This window comes from Triticum dicoccoides, chromosome 2B (genome assembly GCF_002162155.2).
Source record: "Triticum dicoccoides isolate Atlit2015 ecotype Zavitan chromosome 2B, WEW_v2.0, whole genome shotgun sequence".
NCBI classification, from domain to species: Eukaryota; Viridiplantae; Streptophyta; class Magnoliopsida; order Poales; family Poaceae; genus Triticum; species Triticum dicoccoides.
In genome coordinates, this window is record NC_041383.1 from 276,006,784 (window position 1) to 276,026,535 (window position 19,752).

Here is a 19,752-nt window from a genome sequence, read left to right on the forward strand (position 1 = left end):
CCTCCTTTCTGAGGATGTTTACCATCAGCCATTTTCTTCAGCTGAGGAATTTGCACAATTGAGTTCTCTGAATAAGTATGCAACTTTTCTTCGAGGAACGCTACAAATGAGTTAAGTTGATGAGAACCTAGTGATTCAGCAGTTGACATGTGTACCTATGAACAAAGTATAGGTGCGAAGAATTTGGAGAGGTCATATGCGTTCTCAGAAGGTTTTGTAAAATTGATGAAGTTTGAGGAAATTGACCCGATGTGTCTTGAAAAATTTCACTAAGTGTTCTTTGTCTTAGGTTCCAAAGTTGTGCGGATCGTGAGATTCACACAATTGAGGAATCATGAAGAAAGACTTCACTTAGAGAAACAGATCAAGAACTGAAGATTTGTGCTAGGTGTTTAGAGTGTGGAGGTTGAAGAATAAACACCTTTTGAAGATTTGATGAAAATCATCAGTAGAATAAATGTGGTAAAAGTAACTTTTAATTACCCTTGATGAAGAACACGACGAACTAGAAGTGTAGATTTGGAAGTTCGTCGGCTTGGATCTTCCACGCCCTAACTTGGCGGAGGAAGACGTCTACGGCGGCGACGGGGGGAAGATTTCCACGGCCGGCGCGAGTACGATGACGACGAGGTCGAGGCAGTGAAGCTCTTCCTCACTGGCGACAATGGAGGTAGTGGCAGTGCTAGGGCTTGAGAAGCTCGAGCGAGGGAGTGAGTTCGAGCGAAGTAAAAGTGAAATGAGGAAGGGAAGGGGGTATTTATAGCGGAGATGAATAACTGTTCGCCCAAAGAATTTGGACGAACGTGCCCCTGACCCTTCTCATTCGTGCGACATGTGTCACCCACGTACTGAGAAGTGGAGATCATGTGAGATCGTGGGTGAATAGATAAGTATACCATGGAATGCGTAACGGTTTGAGCGGCAAAAGTCGAAAATTTAGATAAGAATATTTTAAAGTGTCGTTCGCAATTTCTTTAGCTGACAAGGACACAATGAATAAATTGAACGAGGTTCAAATAGAACGCACATGAAGAATTTGTGAACAGTCTGGATTGAGTTTAGCATAGAGGGGGAAGGGTCCGATCACATTCACTTAGCAGAAAAATTCAACTTGAAGAATTGGCAATAAGTGAATGCTGTAGAGGGCATAAACTCATATATATATATATATATATATATATATATATATATATATATATATATATATATATATATATATATATATATATATATAGTCAAATGAAGAACAACGATGGAAAGAGTGAAGACAATGCAAAGTTGAAGAATTTGAAAGACTGAGGAATTTCAAAAATGAAGAAAAACTCAAATTGAAGATTTTCAACTTTGGTTGGTGGCGTAACCCACCGTATAGGAAAGTTGATTTCAGACACCGCGTACAATTCTCGTAGGGTTCTAAGAATCAATTTATTCATTAATTTCTTCACACTTAGAGGGTTAGTCTTCATTGATTGAAGAAAAACGTTACTTCGTGTGTTACACATCTAAGTCATCAAATCAGCATAAGTGTTAGGATGTGTGTCCTTTTCAAAGAACATTAGAAGATTCTAGGATATTTATCTCACACCGCAACTTGCTAAATCTCTTCTCATCCAAAGGCTTAATGAAGATATCGGCCAGCTGGTCTTCAGTACTTGCATGGTCGATGGAGATGTCGCCCTTCAACACATGGTCACGAAGAAAATGATGACGAATCTGGATGTGCTTTGTCTCCGAGTGCTGAACTGGGTCGTGAACAATCTTGATAGCACTCTCATTGTCGCAGTAGAGAGGCACATTCTTCATATTGATGCCATAGTCCTTGAGTGTTTGCTTCATCCATAGTAATTGAGCACAACAAGATCCAGCAGCAATATACTCAGCTTCTGCAGTGGAGAGTGATACACAGTTCTGCTTCTTCGAGGACCAACATACCAATGATCGTCCGAGGAAATGACATGTGCCTGACATTGACTTGCAGTCCACCCGATCGCTAGCATAGTCAGAGTATGAATATTCAATGAGATCAAAGGAAGAGCCCTTGGGATACCATAATCCAAGTGTTGGTGTGTGAGCTAGGTATCGAAGAATATGCTTCACATCCTTATGGTGTGATTCCTTCAGTGTAGCTTGAAATTGGGCACACATGCAAACACTAAGCATAATATCCGACCTAGATGCACATAGGTACAATAAATAGCCAATCATGGAGCGGTATACCTTTTGATCGAAGTCTTTACCATTTTCATCAGTGCATAGGTGGCCATTTGTGGGCACAGGAATTTTGACGCCTTTGCAATCTTGCATGCCGAATTTCCTCAACACATCCTTGAGGTATTTCTCCTGAGATATGAATATGCCATTGTATTGTTGACAAATCTGAAGACCTAAGAAGAATTTCAATTCTCCCATCATAGACATTTGATATTCTTCACTCATCATATAGGCAAATTCATCACTATAACATTGGTTAGTACTGCCAAAGATAATATCATCAACATATATTTGGCACACGAATAATTCATCATCATATGATTTGGTGAAAAGAGTTGGGTTAAGTGAACCGGGTTTGAAGCCTTTCTTCATGAGGAATTCCTTCAGTGTGTCATACCACGCCCGAGGTGCTTGCTTGAGCCCATAGAGGGCCTTGTTGAGTCTGTAGACATGATCTGGAAATTTTGGATCCTCAAAACCTAGTGGTTGAGCAACATATACTTCTTCCTCAAGCTTACCATTGAGGAATGCACTTTTCACATCCATTTGTTGTAAGATGCTATTATGATGGTTAGCATAAGCAAGCAATATGCAAATAGCCTCAAGTCTAGCAACAGGTGCAAAAGTTTCATCGAAATCAATTCCTTCAACCTGTGTGTAGCCTTAAGCTACAAGACGAGCCTTATTCCTCACCACGAGGCCATTTTCATCTTGTTTGTTGCGGTAGATCCATTTGGTACCGATGATGTTGTGCTTGCGTGGGTCTGGTCGCTTGACAAGCTCCCACACATTGTTGAACTCAAATTGATGCAATTCATCTGGCTTGAATCCACTCGGATTCCATGAATGCTTCATCTGCTTTAGTGGGCTCTGTGATAGAGACAAATGCAAAACGCCCACAAAAGTTAGATAAATGTGAAGCTTTTGAGCGCGTGAGGCGACCTGGTGCACGAATGTCATCAATGATCTTCTCGACTTGCACTTCTTTTGCAATGCGAGGATGTGCGGGTTGATGACTTTGCTTAGGGCCAGCAGTTTCTTCAGGACCAGTTTCTTTGGCAGCACCAGCATGATTTTCTTCACGATCAGGAATGACTTCTTCAGCAATTTCTTCGGTAGGGATGACATCCTCAGTAGCTTTGACTTGATGGATTCCTCAGGTGACATTTCATCTAGCACAGGAGGTAGGTGCTCACTTTGCGAGCCAATAGTTTCATCGAACCGCACATCTACAGTTTCAACAACCTTGTGATGGTTGATGTTGAAGACTCTGTAGGTGTGCGAGTCCTTTCCGTAACCAAGCATAAAACATGTCGGCGTTCTAGGAACGGGGGTCCCCAGACTTGCCTGCCTGCGGCCTGCGGCGTGGCTCTAAGGAGGCCCAGCACAGCCCATCTTCATCAGCGCAAGCTCAAGACCCTCGTGAGGGGCCAAGCCTCACGGGGCGGATGACAAGGAGCTTCCTCAGGCACGGCCTCATCAGGATGGCTCATGAGGGGGTGGAGAGTTCAAGGCAGGGTACCTCGCGAGGTGCCCATGACGCAAGCCATGATGACCAAGGGCGCCAGTCGGGTGCCAGCCCGCGCAGTGTCCTCCTTTCCTCTTTGGTGCAAAGGGAGCAAGCGCAGGCGAGAGCATCAAGCAAAGGCATCCATTTCGATGCAACAAGACAAAGACCAGCCCAACGGCTGGAAGGAAGTCATTGTGGAGCCCAAGCCGGCGTCATCACCAGAGCCTTTGACAGGTGAAGACCAACTTTAGTCAGGATAAGTGTACCCGCTGTTCCCCTTCAAAACGGCCAATTGTTGGCGCCCTTCCCGCTCAATATTTGGGAAGAGGCCCAGAGCCTTTGCCTATAAATAGGGCTAGCCACCCCCAGGGTAGAAAAGGCTGGATCCTCATCAAGAAACCAGTAGATAGAGCGACTGAACCCCTCCTAGCAGTTCATCGCACCAGCCAAGAACAGACCCTCGCGAGGCTGTTCTGCCTTGTATTGTTCATCATCAAGCCCAAGAGGCAATCCACCACACCACACACTGGAGTAGGGTATTACACCACAATGGTGGCCTGAACCAGTATAAATCTTGTGTCTCTTGTGCTGTTTAGTTTGGTAGTTTAGGTCCTAGCGATTCGGTGAGGAGCGAGCTGGCAGAGGGCTGAATCTCCACGCGCACCCCAGAGTTCGAACCTCAAGGGTCTGCCGGAACCCAAAATCCGACATTTGGCGCGCCAGGTAGGGGTGCGCCGGAATCTGCCTTCCGTCGTCTCGCTCTTCCCCGACCACCGCAACCATGTTTGACGCTCGTCGGGCTTGCGCCGAGCGCTGAGCCGCCCTCGCCTCCCATGTCGCCCATACGGCTACCATCGGCGGGCGCCCTCGTCGTTCCCCGTCACCTGCTGTCAACGCCGCCACCGGCCCGGCGGGGAACGAGCATCAAGCGTCGTCCCAGCACCCGTCCATGAGGCGGGACGGCCGCACCGCCACACCCTCGCTCACCCCTGCTGGTTGTTCGTCACGCGCGCCCCGCGCGGCCATGGAGGCCCGAGCTGCGCTCATCGCGGCGAACGAGCTCCTGCGCTACTGCCCCATCGACAACATCTACGAAGAATGGCTCGACCGAGTCGCTGAGCTCGTCCGCGCCGCCGGAGGCGCCCCCGCACCATCCTTCTCGCTGCACCGCACCCCGCCCCGCGCGGGCGATGAAGCTCCTGGGGTGCCTCAGCTGCCTCCTCCTCAAGAAGGCGCCCTGGCCCCAAGGCGCATGGCCCTTGGGCAGAACCTGCTCTGCCAGGCGCCAGCGCGGCAAGAGCAGAGCTGCCAAGAAGTCCCTTGCCCACGAGAAGCCGCCCGAGCGCTCCCTGCTCCAGCACGTCAAGACCCTGCATTGCCCCCAGCCGCGGCACATGGGGACCCGCAGGACCAAGCTCTCCGTCGCCCAAGGCCCCCCGTGGCCACGGCGGGCTGCCGCGCCTTCACCTCCGAGCTGCGCAGCGTCGCGTGGCCCGGCAAGTTCAAGCCAGACCAGCCCCCTCGCTACGACGGCACGGCTGACCCTGCGGAGTTCCTCCAACTCTACGAGTTGGGCATCGAGGCTGCCAACGAAGACAAAAAGGTCATGGCGAACTGGTTTCCCATGGCGCTCAAGGACGGAGCCCGCACCTGGCTCCTGAATCTGGCCCCAGGCACGATCTCTTCCTGGGACGAGATGCGCACCCGCTTCATCGCCAACTTCCAGGGTACTCGCGACCGGCCACCCGCCGTGAGCGACATGCGCCGTATCAAGCAGCAGCCAGGGGAAACCCTGCAGAAGTACATCCAGCGCTTCAACAATGCTCGCCTCAAGATCCCTAGGGCAACGGAGGAAGCCATCATATCTGCCTTCTCCGACGGTGTGCGTGACGTCAAGATGAAGGAGGAGCTGGCGATGCATGAAGACCTGTGCACCTCCTTGGAGCTGTTCAACTTGGCAACCAAGTGCGCCAGGGCTGAGGAGGGGAGCCTCTCCCTCCTCGAGCTGCCTGCCGCGGACCCCGAAGAGAAGAAGCCCAAGGCCAAGGATGTGAAGCGCAAGGGGGCTGCCGTCCTCGCGGCTGAGCCAGACACCAAACGGGGCAGAGATCAGCCCGAATCCTCCAAGGGCAGTCGGTACTATGTGTACCACGACCTCCACACTCACAACACAAATGAGTGCCAAGAGCTCCGGGCCGTGCGTGAGGGAAGGGTCGGCAGACGCCTCGAGCGCAGCGACCAAGGCTACGGCCGAGGAGGAGGAAGGAATGCAGGACGCTGGGAAGACCACGGCCCGCACCACGGGTGGCGCGACCAACCTCGCGAGGACTGCTGGCAGGACCCGCCTCGCGAGGGAGGCTGGAGGGATCAGCCTCGCGAGGATTGCCCGCAAGGGAACGCAGGCCTCCCTCCGCTGCCGCCGCAGCCAAGAAGGAATGAAGACCGTCATCAGGACGAGGGGGCTGGGGGCTTCCAGGAACCACGTGCGATCGCCTGCATCCTGGGCGGAGCTCAAGCCCCAGCCTCTCAGCGCATCTTCAAGCAGTTCGCACGCGAAGTGAATGCAGTCCTTCCCAAGCTCGAGGCCACGCGCCCTCTCAGGTGGTCGGCATGCGCCATCACGTTCAGCTCAGCGGATCAGCTCAAATGCGTGGCCACAGCAGGAGTCCTACCGATGCTTTGTTCCCCCATCATCAGCAACATGCCAGTCACCAGGACCCTCATCGACGGCGGGGCAGGGCTCAACGTCCTGTCCGTGGAAACATTCAACAATCTTCAAGTGCCTTACAGGCAGCTTCAGCCAACCAAGCCTTTCTCCGGAGTCACCGACGGCTCCACGGCCCCGATAGGGCAGGTCCGCCTTCCTGTCACCTTCGGGGCTCGCGACAACTACCACACCGAGCTCATCGACTTCGACGTCGCCCACATTCGCATGCCGTACAACGCCATCCTCGGGTACCCGGCGCTGGCCAAGTTCATGGCCGTAACCCACCACGGCTATAACGTCCTCAAGATGCTAGGAAGCGGCGGGGTCATCACGGTGCCCTGCGAAGAGAGAGACGCAGTGTGCTCCCTGGAGCGAGCCTTTCAGGCCGCATCACTGGAAGACCCAGACCGCGGCAGCAGGAGGCCTTTCGAGGCCGCACCCAAGAAGAAGAAGACATCGACCGGCCCGGCCCCTTAGGGCCCGCGCCTGGCCAGGAGGAGCCTCCTTCCATCGTATAGGGAAGCGCGCCCGGCGCCCTCCTCAGGCAGGGCTCGGGGGCTCTCCCCTGGAGGGCCGCCGACCTCGCCAAGGTCACGAGGGAGGCGCTTGGGCACCACATGGAGGCGTGCTTCGAAGCCTGTTTCCCTCAAGAAGGAGCAAGGCAAGGAGGGCCAAACCCTCAGGAGTTCGTCAGCAAGGCCATTCAGGAGTTACAGGAGTCTAGGGTCATGAGAGGCAGCCGCCGCCTTCCCGCTATGGCCCCCCATCCAGGCGAGGATAGTGGGCTGCGCGTCTGCATCGACATACCAGGGCCCAACCAAGCCGCGTCTCAATAGCGCCTCTGGCCCTCGAGAGTGGGACGTTGCGAGGGTCCGCCCCACAGTTATGTGCGCATGCCTTACGGCCTGCCGAACGCAGCTGCTGCGCACCAGTGTCTCATGAGGGCCATCTTGGAGGCTCAAGAGGTCAGGCGTGCCGCAGCCCTGTCGGAGATGGAGATGGCCCGCGAGGAGCCACCGGCGCCTCCGGAGCCTCCTGAGGCCCCTGGGCCTGGGGGCTCGTGAGGATTGGCTCCCGCAGCCCACCGAGTCTGCTACACCAACACCCCTTCGTCCCCAACATCATCAGGTGACATCTTTTAAGTTTCGTTTCTGACTGGGAGCGCCTTCAGGGCCGCATTATTCCTAGGCCGCGTGGGTCCGTCCCTGTGGCATGCACCCCTTTTATCTCATGTCCTTAGCTTATCTTATTGGGGGCGCCCCTCGGGCTGCATCATCCCCAAGCCGCTCGGGCCTGTCCCAGCGGCATGTATCCTTCTTGCGTTTATCTTAGGACTATGCTTTCGATCCACCATGCTTGTTATTTGGTGCCTTTTTCTGGGTGTCGGAATCTTGCACGTTAAAGGGGGGGTGCCTGAGCATCGCGACTCAGGGCTCCTACCGGCTCTCCGGCCCTCACCCTCTGGTCTTGTCCATGGCATCGCGACCTGGCATGCCAGCGACGGCTGAGACCAGCCCGAGAGCCGGGACCCGAGGACATAGAGTTTCATCATCTAACCCAGCTTGCACGTTAAAGGGGGGGTGCCTAAGCATCGCGACTCAGGGCTCCTACCGGCTCTTCGGCCCTCACCCTCTGGTCTTGTCCATGGCATCACGACCTGGCATGCCAGCGACGGCTGAGACCAGCCCGAGAGCCGGGACCCGAGGACATAGAGTTTCGTCATCTAACCCAGCTTGCGCGTTAAAGGGGGGTGCCTGAGCATCACGACTCAGAGCTCCTACCGGCTCTCCGGCCCTCACCCTCTGGTCTTGTCCATGGCATCGCGACCTGGCATGCCAGCGACGGCTGAGACCAGCCCGAGAGCTGGGACCCAAGGACGTAGAGTACCGGCATCTGGCCAAATTTGCAGGAACACACTCCAAGATAAGGCCCAGAGCCAGGCGCAACCCGCCTTGAGGCAGGGCCTCGTGAGTCCCGCGCTGGCTTACGGGTGCCCAGATACACCTTATCCAGCCCTACCGTGCCAGCCACGTGTCAGGGTGGGGCTGTATACGCCCGGGGGCTCCTCCCGGAGGGGAGCCCCCTCCCACGTACTAGTGGAAGCACCATGCTCCGCGCTGGCTGACGACACTGCCGAGGAGCGGCTATGCCCATACACATACGGAAGCGCTATGCTCCGCGCTGGTGATAAACAGCTGAGGGTGGCCTCCGGGCCGCATCAACCTCAGGGAGCCCAGAGCTCGGTGTCTGGCCTTGTCGCAACGCCTCCCCTCGGGAGTGCCGCACGAAGGGGCTGGGCGCGGGGGCTGCGCCTGGGTCCCGCCCAGACGCACCCCACCTGGCCAGGCCCCCCCGGGCCTGGTTCGTTGCACGTCCCTCCCCGAGCGGAGCCAAGGTATGAAGGCTGTTTGAGTGTCAAGGGGGACTCCTCAGCATCGCGACTCGGGAGCCTAACTGGTCACGTAGCCCCTCACTCCTTAGTTCCGAAAGGCTAACGGCGGTTGAGGTATGCGCGGGCCCGGGCCCTGTAGACATAGAACGGCAGATCCACCCACACCTCACCTCCCTACTTGCTGTTCGAGCGCCAAGGGGGACTCCTGAGCATCGTGACTCAGGAGCCTAACTTGTCACGTAGCCCCTCACTCCTTGGTCCCGTCCTGGTTTCCGGTCGGGGCCAACAACGGCTGAGGTATGCGCGGGGCCGGGCTCTGCCTGCGTAGAACATAAGCAAGCAGGAAGGAATAATGCAAATTTCAGGGAATTCAAAAGCAAATATTACAGTCCATGCTGTTATCACAGCATCAAACATAAGTTTTAACGCCTCTCCGAGGCATGGTACTTGCGCAGGAATTAAAAACAGGACGGGAGCCACGACGGAGTCACTTGCCGGCGGGGGAGCCGCGTGGAGTAGGTTCGCCTTGTGGAGCAGCAGGGCTAGCAGCGCTCCGCTTCGGCCTGGTACTGAAGGCCCGAAACTTCCCCAGCAGAGCCTCCGTGCGACCCTTCACGGCCTCAGCAGCGGCAGCAGCATGCTCGCCGCTCACTGGCTCCAGCAGGCTGTCGAGGTCGATGTTGGGGTCGCGAAGATAGATGTGGGTGAAGACCCGCGTCAGCGCTGCAGAAGACAAGACGCGTGCCTCGGCCTCGGCCGTAGGGCCAAGGCCAAGGGTGACGTCGTTAAGGGCGCGAACCAAGAAGGGAAGCAGCTTGGCGAGGCCATCCTCCTCGCCGGCCAGCGGGCTCTCAAGGCCGCTCTCATAAAGCGTCTTCAGCGAAGTGCGAGCCTTCTCTTCCATATCCGCGAAGGCCACGCGATCCTCGGCGAGAACTCGGGCCTTGCCGTCCAGCTCAACCCTCCTCGCCTCCAACTCTTGCTCCAGCACACCTAGGCGGCCACACCGCCTCTTGAGCTTGGCCTCCAGGTCCTTGACGGCCGCCTCGCGAACCTTCATGCTTTCCTCCTGCTCCTGGCGAAGGCGGGCCTCCTCTGCAAGCTGGTTCTGCAGGCCCTTCATCTTGCTCTCCAGCGTCTCACAGCGACCTTGGACGCTAGCTGCCTCCCACAGGGCAGCATCGCGGGCAACCTTCGCCTCATGGACGGCCTGTTTCTCCTCGTCGCAAGCCGTCGAGGCTTGGACTAGCGCCGCCCGTATCGAAGCATCGGAGCGAATCCAGCCAGAAGCCAGCTCCAAGCGCCCGACCATCAGACGGGGGTTGGCGCCTAGAAGATCCTGCCGCAGGCGGTCCAGTCCGGCAACGGCGCGATCCAGAATAGTATTCGGAGAAGCAGCAGTCGGTGGAGTAGGAGGAGAAGACGGCTGTGTGACCACTGTGCCTTGTGGCGGAACCAGCGGTGCCACGATGACAGTGGAGGCAGCGTCAAGCAAGGGCACCTCAGGAGTCGCCTGGGTCAAGGGGGTTGAGCTCGCCCCAGCGGGCTCAGCCTGGCCTCGCGAGGACGCCCAGGCAGGGGAGGCCTGTGCGTCATGATCACCTTCTTTCTCGGGCAGAGGCACTGCCACGGACGGGACCTCAGGAGCTCCCTTCGGCTTCTTCACCGCGGGCGCCAGCCAGGCCGAAGGACATGGGCATCAGGTCTCATCGACAGAACAATAATCAAGACGGGAAGCAGGCACTTACAAGTCGTCACTGGTGGGCTCGAGCAGCCTCCGGCCGAACTTAAAGCCCGAGAGCCGGCTGCAAGGGTCGGCCTCAAGGGGCTCGGAAGCAGGAGGCGTGCCTGCGGATCGCCTCGGGGCCAGGGCAGATCCGCGGGGGACCAGCCCAGTCCGGTCCTTCTTCGAGATCGGAGACAGGCTCCCGCCGCCCTGCTCACCTTCATCCTCGTCGTCGTCGCTCTGGGGAAGGCGGAGAGTGCGGGATCTGCACCAAAGGGGAGGAGCTCTTGACTCCGCCTCCGAGTCAACCCCTCTTCCTGCTCCCCTTCTTCCTCCTCTTCACTGGAGTCGTCGGAGGACACATCCACCAGGTCCTCCGGAGCCTCCACGGGCACGGGCCCGTCCCCGTTGAAGACAGGCATGGACCCCACTACCTGCTCCCAATCCTCGCAAAGGAACAAGGGCGTAGGAGAGCCCTCCAGCCTCGCCACGTCGCCCCCAACCAAGGACTGGAGGACCGCAGCCAGATCCTCGTCGGCCAAGACCACGGGGCTCGAGTGAGGCCTCCACATCGGAAGCGAATACTAGCGGAGCGGAGCCAGTTGATGCTCCAGGAACTCCCTCAGCAGCGACGCACCGGTCAGCTTCACTACCGCCATGCTGGCCGGCCTCAGATCTGCGTCCATCTTCTCTAGCACCAGCTTCGCGCAGGGATCCAAAAGCTCCACTCGGGACCAGTCGTCGGAGCTCGCGGGATGCTCCGTGGGTAGGGTCAGCCGAGGATGGATACGCCCAGCATCAACCAAGACCCACTTGCTCCTGAAGCCCTCAATCCTCTTCCCAGGGTTTGAAATGGCGCTAGCACCGCCGTATGCGATGAAGCTCGCGCACGCGAAGGCGGAACCACGGGAGGTTCGGAGGGAGAAGTAGTGGCGTAGCAAGGCCACCGAGGGCTTCACCCCTACATGAGCCTCACAATAGTAGGCGAAGATCGCCAGGAGAAGGACGGAGTTGGGATGGAGGTGAAGAGCTTGAATATTGTAGTGGCGAAGGACAGAGAAGAAGAACTCGGAAAAGGGAGGCACCAGACCGGCGATGATGGCGCTCACGAAGAGCAGATAGAAGGTGCTCCCTCGACCCTTCGGGACGGCAGAGCCGGCCTTGAACGCCTTCGTCCCGTTGATGCCCTGCGCCTCCGCCATCTGGCGCACCAGGGCAAGGCTCACCCCTGACACGTTTGGCGGGTCCAAGGCAGGAGAGTACCAAGCTCCGGCCGGGGCTTGGCGAGGCGCCATGACTGGCTAGGGCACGCAGGCAGAGTAGATCTGAAGATTTTGGAAGTAGGGAGGAGAGGCGCAAGAAAGGGGATCTGAGCAGCAACTGGAGGAAATAAAGGAGGCAAGGGAGATGCCGCTCTTTTATCAACTCACGCGGTTGCAGAGGCGCTCACGTCCAATCAACTGCCACGCGGAGCCCAAGGCCGCAGGCTGTTAGGGCCCACGACGCTTTGCACTTGCCCTTTCGCCTCTCTGCTCAGCCAAGTTCGGGCGCGCCATGGGCCCGGGGGCTACTGTCGGCGTTCTGGGAACGGGGGTCCCGAGACTTGCCTGCCTGCGGCCTGCGGCGTGGCTCAAAGGAGGCCCAGCACAGTCCATCTTCATCAGCACAAGCTCAAGACCCTCACGAGGGGCCAAGCCTCGCGGGGCGGATGACAAGGAGCTTCCTCAGACACGGCCTCATCAGGATGGCTCATGAGGGGGCGGAGAGTTCAAGGCAGGGTACCTTGCGAGGTGCCCATGACGCAAGCCATGACGACCAAGGGCGCCAGTCGGGTGCCAGCCCGCGTAGTGTCCTCCTTTCCTCTTTGGTGCAAAGGGAGCAAGCGCAGGCGCGAGCATCAAGCAAAGGTGTCCATTTCGGTGCAACAAGACCAAGACCAGCCCAACGGCTGGAAGGAAGTCATTGTGGAGCCCAAGCCGGCGTCATCACCAGAGCCTTTGACAGGCGAAGACCAACTTTAGTCAGGATAAGTGTACCCGTTGTTCCTCTTCAAAACGGCCAATTGTTGGCGCCCTTCCCGCTCAATATTTGGGAAGAGGCCCAGGGCCTTTGCCTATAAATAGGGCTAGCCACCCCTAGGGTAGAAAAGGCTGGATCCTCATCAAGAAACCAGTAGATAGAGCGACTGAACCCCTCCTAGCAGTTCATCACACCAGCCAAGAATAGACCCTCGCGAGGCTGTTCTGCCTTGTATTGTTCATCATCAAGCCCAAGAGGCAATCCACCACACCACACACTGGAGTAGGGTATTACACCACAATAGTGGCCTGAACCAGTATAAATCTTGTGTCTCTTGTGCTGTTTAGTTTGGTAGTTTAGGTCCTAGCGATTCGGTGAGGAGCGAGCTGGCAGAGGGCTGAATCTCCGCGCGCACCCCAGAGTTCGAACCTCAAGGGTCTGTCGGAACCCGAAATCCAACAAAACCCTCATGTGCTTTCTGTGCAAATTTAGAGTGATGGTGAGGATATCTAATCCAACATTTAGCACCGAAGACTTTGAAATAACTTACATTGGGTTTCTTGTCAGTGAGGAGTTCATATGAGGTCTTTTTGAAGAATTTGTGAAGATATACCATGTTGATGATGTGGCACGCAGTATCAATTGCTTCAGGCCAGAAGCGCGCAGCTGTCTTGTATTCATCAAGCATAGTGCAAGCCATGTCAACGAGAGTCCTGTTCTTGCGCTCCACGATGCCATTCTACTGTGGAGTATAAGGAGCAAACAATTCGTGAGTAATACCAAGCATATCGAGATATTCATCAAGGCCAGTGTTCTTGAACTCCATTCCATTATCACTCATGATATGCTTGATCTTCACACCAAAGTTAGTGGAAGCCCTTGAGGAAAATCGTCTGAAGACTTCCTGCACTTCATTTTTGTAAGTGATGATATGCACCCATGTGTAACGAGAATAGTCATCAACTATGACAAAGCCATATAATGATGCAGAACTAGTGAACGTGGCATAATGAGTAGGGCCAAATAGATCCATATGAAGTAATTCAAAGGGACGAGAAGTGGTCATGATAGTCTTTGCGGGATGCTTGTCTCTGGTGATCTTTCCAGCCTCACAAGCCCCACAAAGATGATCTTTGAGGAATTTGACACCCTCGATGCCAATGATGTGCTTCTTCTTCGCGAGTGTATGCAAGTTCCTCATCCCAGCATGACCAAGTCGTTGATGCCATAACCAGCACTCTGAAGCTTTTGCAAGTAGACATGTGGCTGGCTGTGGTCCTGCAGAGAAATCAACAATATACAAGTCTCCTTTCCTAAAGCCTTCGAAGACTTTGGAGTTGTCAGATTCCATTAGCACAAGGCAACAAAATTTGCCGAAGACAACAACCATATCAAGATCACAAAGCATTGGGACTGACATAAGATTGAATCCTAAGGACTCAACAAGCATGACCTTGTCCATGTGTTTATCCTTTGAGATTGCAATGTTACCTAGACCCAATACCTTGCTTTTGCCTTTGTCAGCGTAGGTGATATGCTTCAGATGAGAAGGTGACAAATCAGTGTCCATCAACAAGCTCCTGTCACTAGTCATGTGATTTGTACATCCACTGTCGAGGACCCACTCAGTAGCTTTGGGTTGTTTATCCTACAGATGAATTAGTGCAACTTATGAACCCATATACTTCATCAGTGAAGAATATGATATCAATTTCATCAACAGTAACAAATATAGCAATATGAGGACGTGAGAAATGAATGATTCATTTCTTCATGTTTAGCTTGCGTCCTTTCAAGCACATTCAGGTCTCCAACAAATTCTTCAGACAATCAAGTTCATCTGGAGACCTGGCCCTGCATAAGAGATTAGTTCTTTTTCTTCACCACCCACATCTGGAGGGGTGGTAAAGAGTTCATCATTCCGCGATCTCCATAAGAAAATGATGGCATAGAAGCCAGTGCACTTCATTTCACAGAAGAGTGGTTAGGATAAGCATATGAATAAGCAGAGAAATTCTTCGAGGACTTATGAACATAATGGTTTGAAGAATAATGCACATATTCATGACCCTTAGACTTTCCCTGCGAAACAGAAGTGTTAGCACGATGATGTTCAGATGAGGATTTGTGTGAGGAATTTGATCCACGTGAAAAATTTGGTCCATATGAGGACTTGGATCCATATGAAGAATTTGGTCCATATGAATAATTTGATCCGGGGTTCCTATTCTTCATGGGTGGTGTCATGATGACATTCACCTGAAGATTTTCAAGGCAACTTTTAGGAACCCAGATTTTCTTCACAGGGGGGCGTTCCTGCAGTTAGTTCCATCATATCGAGCAAATACTTCACCGTTCTGATTCTTGAACAATTTATAGTTAGAGTCAGATGACTCATCAGAGGAATGTGAAGAATCAGAGGTAAAGCCAGATAAAGTGCATGGATCTACAGCAACCCATGAAGTTTTGGGGTACTGCTCAGGTTTCCAGTAGGTTCCATCAACATTGAGTTTCCTCTCAAAGGCAATACCCTCTTTTCTAGGGTTCCTGTTCAAGATCTGCTTTTTGAGCACATCACAAAGAGTCTGATGCCCTTTGAGGCTTTTGTAAATGCCTATCACATACAATTCTTTCAGCCCTGCATCATCGCTAGTGATACATGTGGTATCCTCAGATGAGGAATTTGTGACCACAGAGACAATTGAAGAATTTGCAGCAATAGAAGCATTTGAACATTCAGGTGATGAATTAGCAGATTCTAAATGCATTTAAGACATGGTGGAATAAATTCTTCCTAAGCGGAACTGATCTATTGAGCAAGCAATGAATCGTTTTCCTTCTGAAGATCTTCATAACTCGCTTTTAATGTCTCAAGATCTTGCTTTCTCTAAAGAAATTCATAAGAAAGCGTCTCGTGATTAGTTAAGAGAGTGTTATGATGATTTTGAAGGTTGTCAAACCGAGTTTGAAGTCTCTGAAGATTATCTGTCAGAGTCTTAGTTCGATTCAATTCCTCACCCAACAGGTCATCGCTTCTGTCTAGTTTATTTTGAATCTTTTCTAAAGCCTTCTATTGTTTAACAACAATTTTAGCAAGTTTTGAATAGCTAGGCTTAAGATTGTCATCAGATTCATCCTCACTAGAGTCAGAGGGGGAATGCTTGAGTACCTTGGCACCTTTTGCCATGAAGCAATAGGTGGGAGCATAGTCATCGTTGCCCTTGTCAGCAGAGTCGGAGAAGTCATTTTCTTCATTGTTGAAGATGAACTTGCTGACGTACTTAGTAGCGAGGGCTAGGCTAGCCACACTAGAGTCAGATTCCTCAGATTCCTCCTCTTCCACATTATCCTCAGATTCCGCTTTAGAGTCCATTTCCTTGCCAATGAATGCCTGGGCCTTCTTGGAGTTGCTCTTCTTGTGAGATGAAGACTTTGAGGATTTTGAAGATGAAGACTTTGAGATTTCTTCTTCTTCTTTGAATCATCATAATCATCATATTTGTACTTCTTCTTCTTTGATTCCTTTTCCCACAGAGGACAATCAGACATGTAGTGACCAGGTTTCTTGCATTTGTGGCAAGTTCTCTTCTTGTAGTCATGGGACGAGGAATCATCATTTCTTGAAGACTTTCCAAAACGGCCATGGCGAGAGAACTTCTGGAATTTCCTCATGAGCATTGCTAGCTCCTGGCTCAATTCTTTAGGATCACCAAGGCTGCTACCAGAATCCCCAGCTTCAGACTCAGATACTGCCTTGGCCTTCAGTGCACGTGATCTTCCATAGCTCGATCCATAGATCTCTCTCTTTTCAGCAAGCTGGAACTCATGAGTGTTTAGCCTCTCGAGAATATCAGCGGGATCAAGTGACTTGTAACCAGCTCATTCTTGAATCATTGATGACCCACAAGTATAGGGGATCTATCGTAGTCCTTTCTATAAGTAAGAGTGTCGAACCCAACGAGGAGCAGAAGGAAATGATAAGCGGTTTTCAGCAAGGTATTCTCTGCAAGTACTGAAATAAGTGGTAACAGATAGTTTTGTGATAAGATAAATTGTAACGAGCAACAAGTAACAAAAGTAAATAAAGTGCTGCAAGGTGGCCCAATCCTTTTTGTAGCAAAGGACAAGCCTGGACAAACTCTTATAATAGAAAAAGCGCTCCCGAGGACACATGGGAAAATCGTCAAGCTAGTTTTCATCACGCTCATATGATTCGCGTTCGGTACTTTGATAATTTGATATGTGGGTGGACCGGTGCTTGGGTGCTGTTCTTACTTGAACAAACATCCACTTATGATTAACCTCTATTGCAAGCATCCACAACTACAACAAAAGTATTAAGGTAAACCTAAGCATAGCATGAAACATATGGATCCAAATCAGCCCCTTACGAAGCAACGCATAAACTAGGGTTTAAGCTTCTCTCACTCTAGCAACCCATCATCTACTTATTACTTCCCAATGCCTTCCTCTAGGCCCAAATAATGGTGAAGTGTTATGTAGTCGACGTTCACATAACACCACTAGAGGTTAGACGACATACATCTTATCAAAATATCAAACGAATACCAAATTCACATGACTACTAATAGCAAGACTTCTCCCTTGTCCTCATGAACAAATGTAATTACTCACAAAGCATATTCATGTTCATAATCAAAGGGGTAATAATATGCATAAAGGATCTGAACATATGATCTTCCACCAAATAAACCAACTAGCATCAACTACAAGGAGTAATCAACACTACTAGCAACCTACTAGCACCAATCCCGGACTTGGAGACAATAATTGGATACAAGAGATGAACTAGGGTTTGGAGATGAGATGGTGTTGGTGAAGATGTTGATGGAGAGTGCCCTCTCCCGATGAGAGGAGCGTTGGTGATGATGATGGTGATGATTTCCCCCTCCCGGAGGGAAGTGTCCCCGGCAGAACAGCTCTGCCGGAGCCCTAGATTGGTTCCGCCAAGGTTCCGCCTTGTGGCGGCGGAGTCTCGTCCCGAAAGGTTGCCTTCTATTTTTTTCTCATCGAAAGACTTCATATAGAAGAAGATGAGCGTCGGAGAGCCACCAGGGGGCCCACGAGGTAGGGGGCGCGCCCAAGGGGGAGGGCGCGCCCCCCACCCTCGTGAGCAGGGTGTGGGCCCCCTGGCCTTCATCTTTGGCGATGATTTTTCTTTCTTTATTTTAAGATATTCCGTGGAGTTTCAGGACTTTTGGAGTTACGCAGAATAGGCCTTCAATATTTGCTCCTTTTCCAGCCCAGAATTCCAGCTGCCGGCATTCTCCCTCTTCATGTAAACCTTGTAAAGTAAGAGAGAATAGCCATAAGTATTGTGACATAACGTGAAATAACAGCCCATAATGCAATAAATATTGACATAAAAGCATGATGCAAAATGGACGTATCAATCATCAGTGCGAGGGTATCAAATGAGGTGTCAAGTGATCCCAGCAATTTCTTCACCACCTCATGATCGGTGATATCAATGGCTCCCAGTGCTTGAAGCTCATTTGAGATGTCAGTGAGGCGATCGAAGGTTTGCTGAACATTTTCGTTGTTGAGTCTTTTGAAGCGGTTGAAGAGATTGCAAAGAACATCAATCCCGTGAGTCACGTTGAGTTGAGACTCCTTCGTTGACCTTGGACAGCCTGTCCCAAACCAGCTTAGCAGTTTCCAATGCACTCACTCTGTCGTACTGACCTTTGCTCAGATGGCTACATATGATATTCTTCGCTTGAGAATCGAGTTGCTTGAATCTCATCACATTGGTAGCATTCAGAGATGGAGTGACTGAGGGAACACCATTTTCCACAACATACCACAGATCATTATCAATTGCCTCAAGATGCATACACATCTTGTTCTTCCAGTAGGGGTAGTCCGTCCCGTCAAAGGTAGGATACCCAGCCAAGACCTTGATCATACCTGCAGTCGACATAACTAAAACTCCAGGTGGTTAAACCAAAATCACACAGAACAAGGGAGTACCTTGCTCTGATACCAATTGAAAGTGCGTTACGTCGACTAGAGGGGGGGTGAATAGGCGATTTTTATGAATTCTTCACTGAGGAATTTGTAGGGTGAGGAAATTCGTAAGCGAAGAACTACTTGCAGCGGAATAAGTACTCAGGTAGAAGCAAAATAGAGTAACAACATAATCATCATGATGAAATGAAAGACAAACACAGAGTACAGAAAGCGTAAACACAAGATAAGCAATATGAAGACAAATAGACTGAAGAAATAGGATTGAGGAAATAGAGAAAGTCTTCAGTCAATGTCTTCAAGAAGTAATGATCAGGTGCATCAATACATAATGAGGAAATGAAAGGGTTGAGAAAATATAACCAGTTGGCTTGGTGAAGACAATGATTTGGTAGACCAGTTCCAACTGTTGTCACAGTTGTATGTCTGGTTGGAGCGGCTGAGTATTTAAACTCGAGGACACACAGTCCCAGACACACAGTCCTCACTGTATTCTCCTTGAGCTAAGCTCACACAGACCTCGCCCAACAGTAGTGGTAAGTCTTCACAGGTGACTTCCGAACCTTCACAGACTTGGTCACTCGGCAATCCACAATTCCTCTTGGATGCTCAGACCATGACACCTAACCGTCTGGAGGATACACAGTTCTCAAAGGTAACAAGCATCAGTTCCACACAGGAACAATCTCTTCAGTGATGCTCAATCACTTTGGGGTTTGTAGGTTTGGGTTTGGGATTTGGGTTTTCCTCACTTGATGATTTTCGCTCAAAGTCCTCGGAGGATGGGATGCTCTCAAATGACAAGTGTCAGTTTGTCTCGGAGCAGCCAACCAACTAGTGGTTGTAGGGGGCGGCTATTTATAGCCTAGGGAGCAGCCCGACATGATAAGACATAAATGCCCTTGGCAGATATGACCGTTAGGTGGTATGCTATTTTGGAACAGCTGGGGCGTGGCTCAGCAACGGTCAGATATTTTGAGGTTCAAATTCCTCAGGGCTATCATGTTCCTCACTGTGTAGGCAATCCGCACTGGCGAATTCCTAACTCCTCAGTCAGAACAAATTCCTCAAAGACCAGAAGATCTTCGTCTCTGTCACTGAAGAAATTGACTGAACTGATATGATATTTCCAATGGCTTCACTCGAAGGATTGGGTAGTTGTAGGATTTTGAGATGAGCATCACTTGGAAATCTGT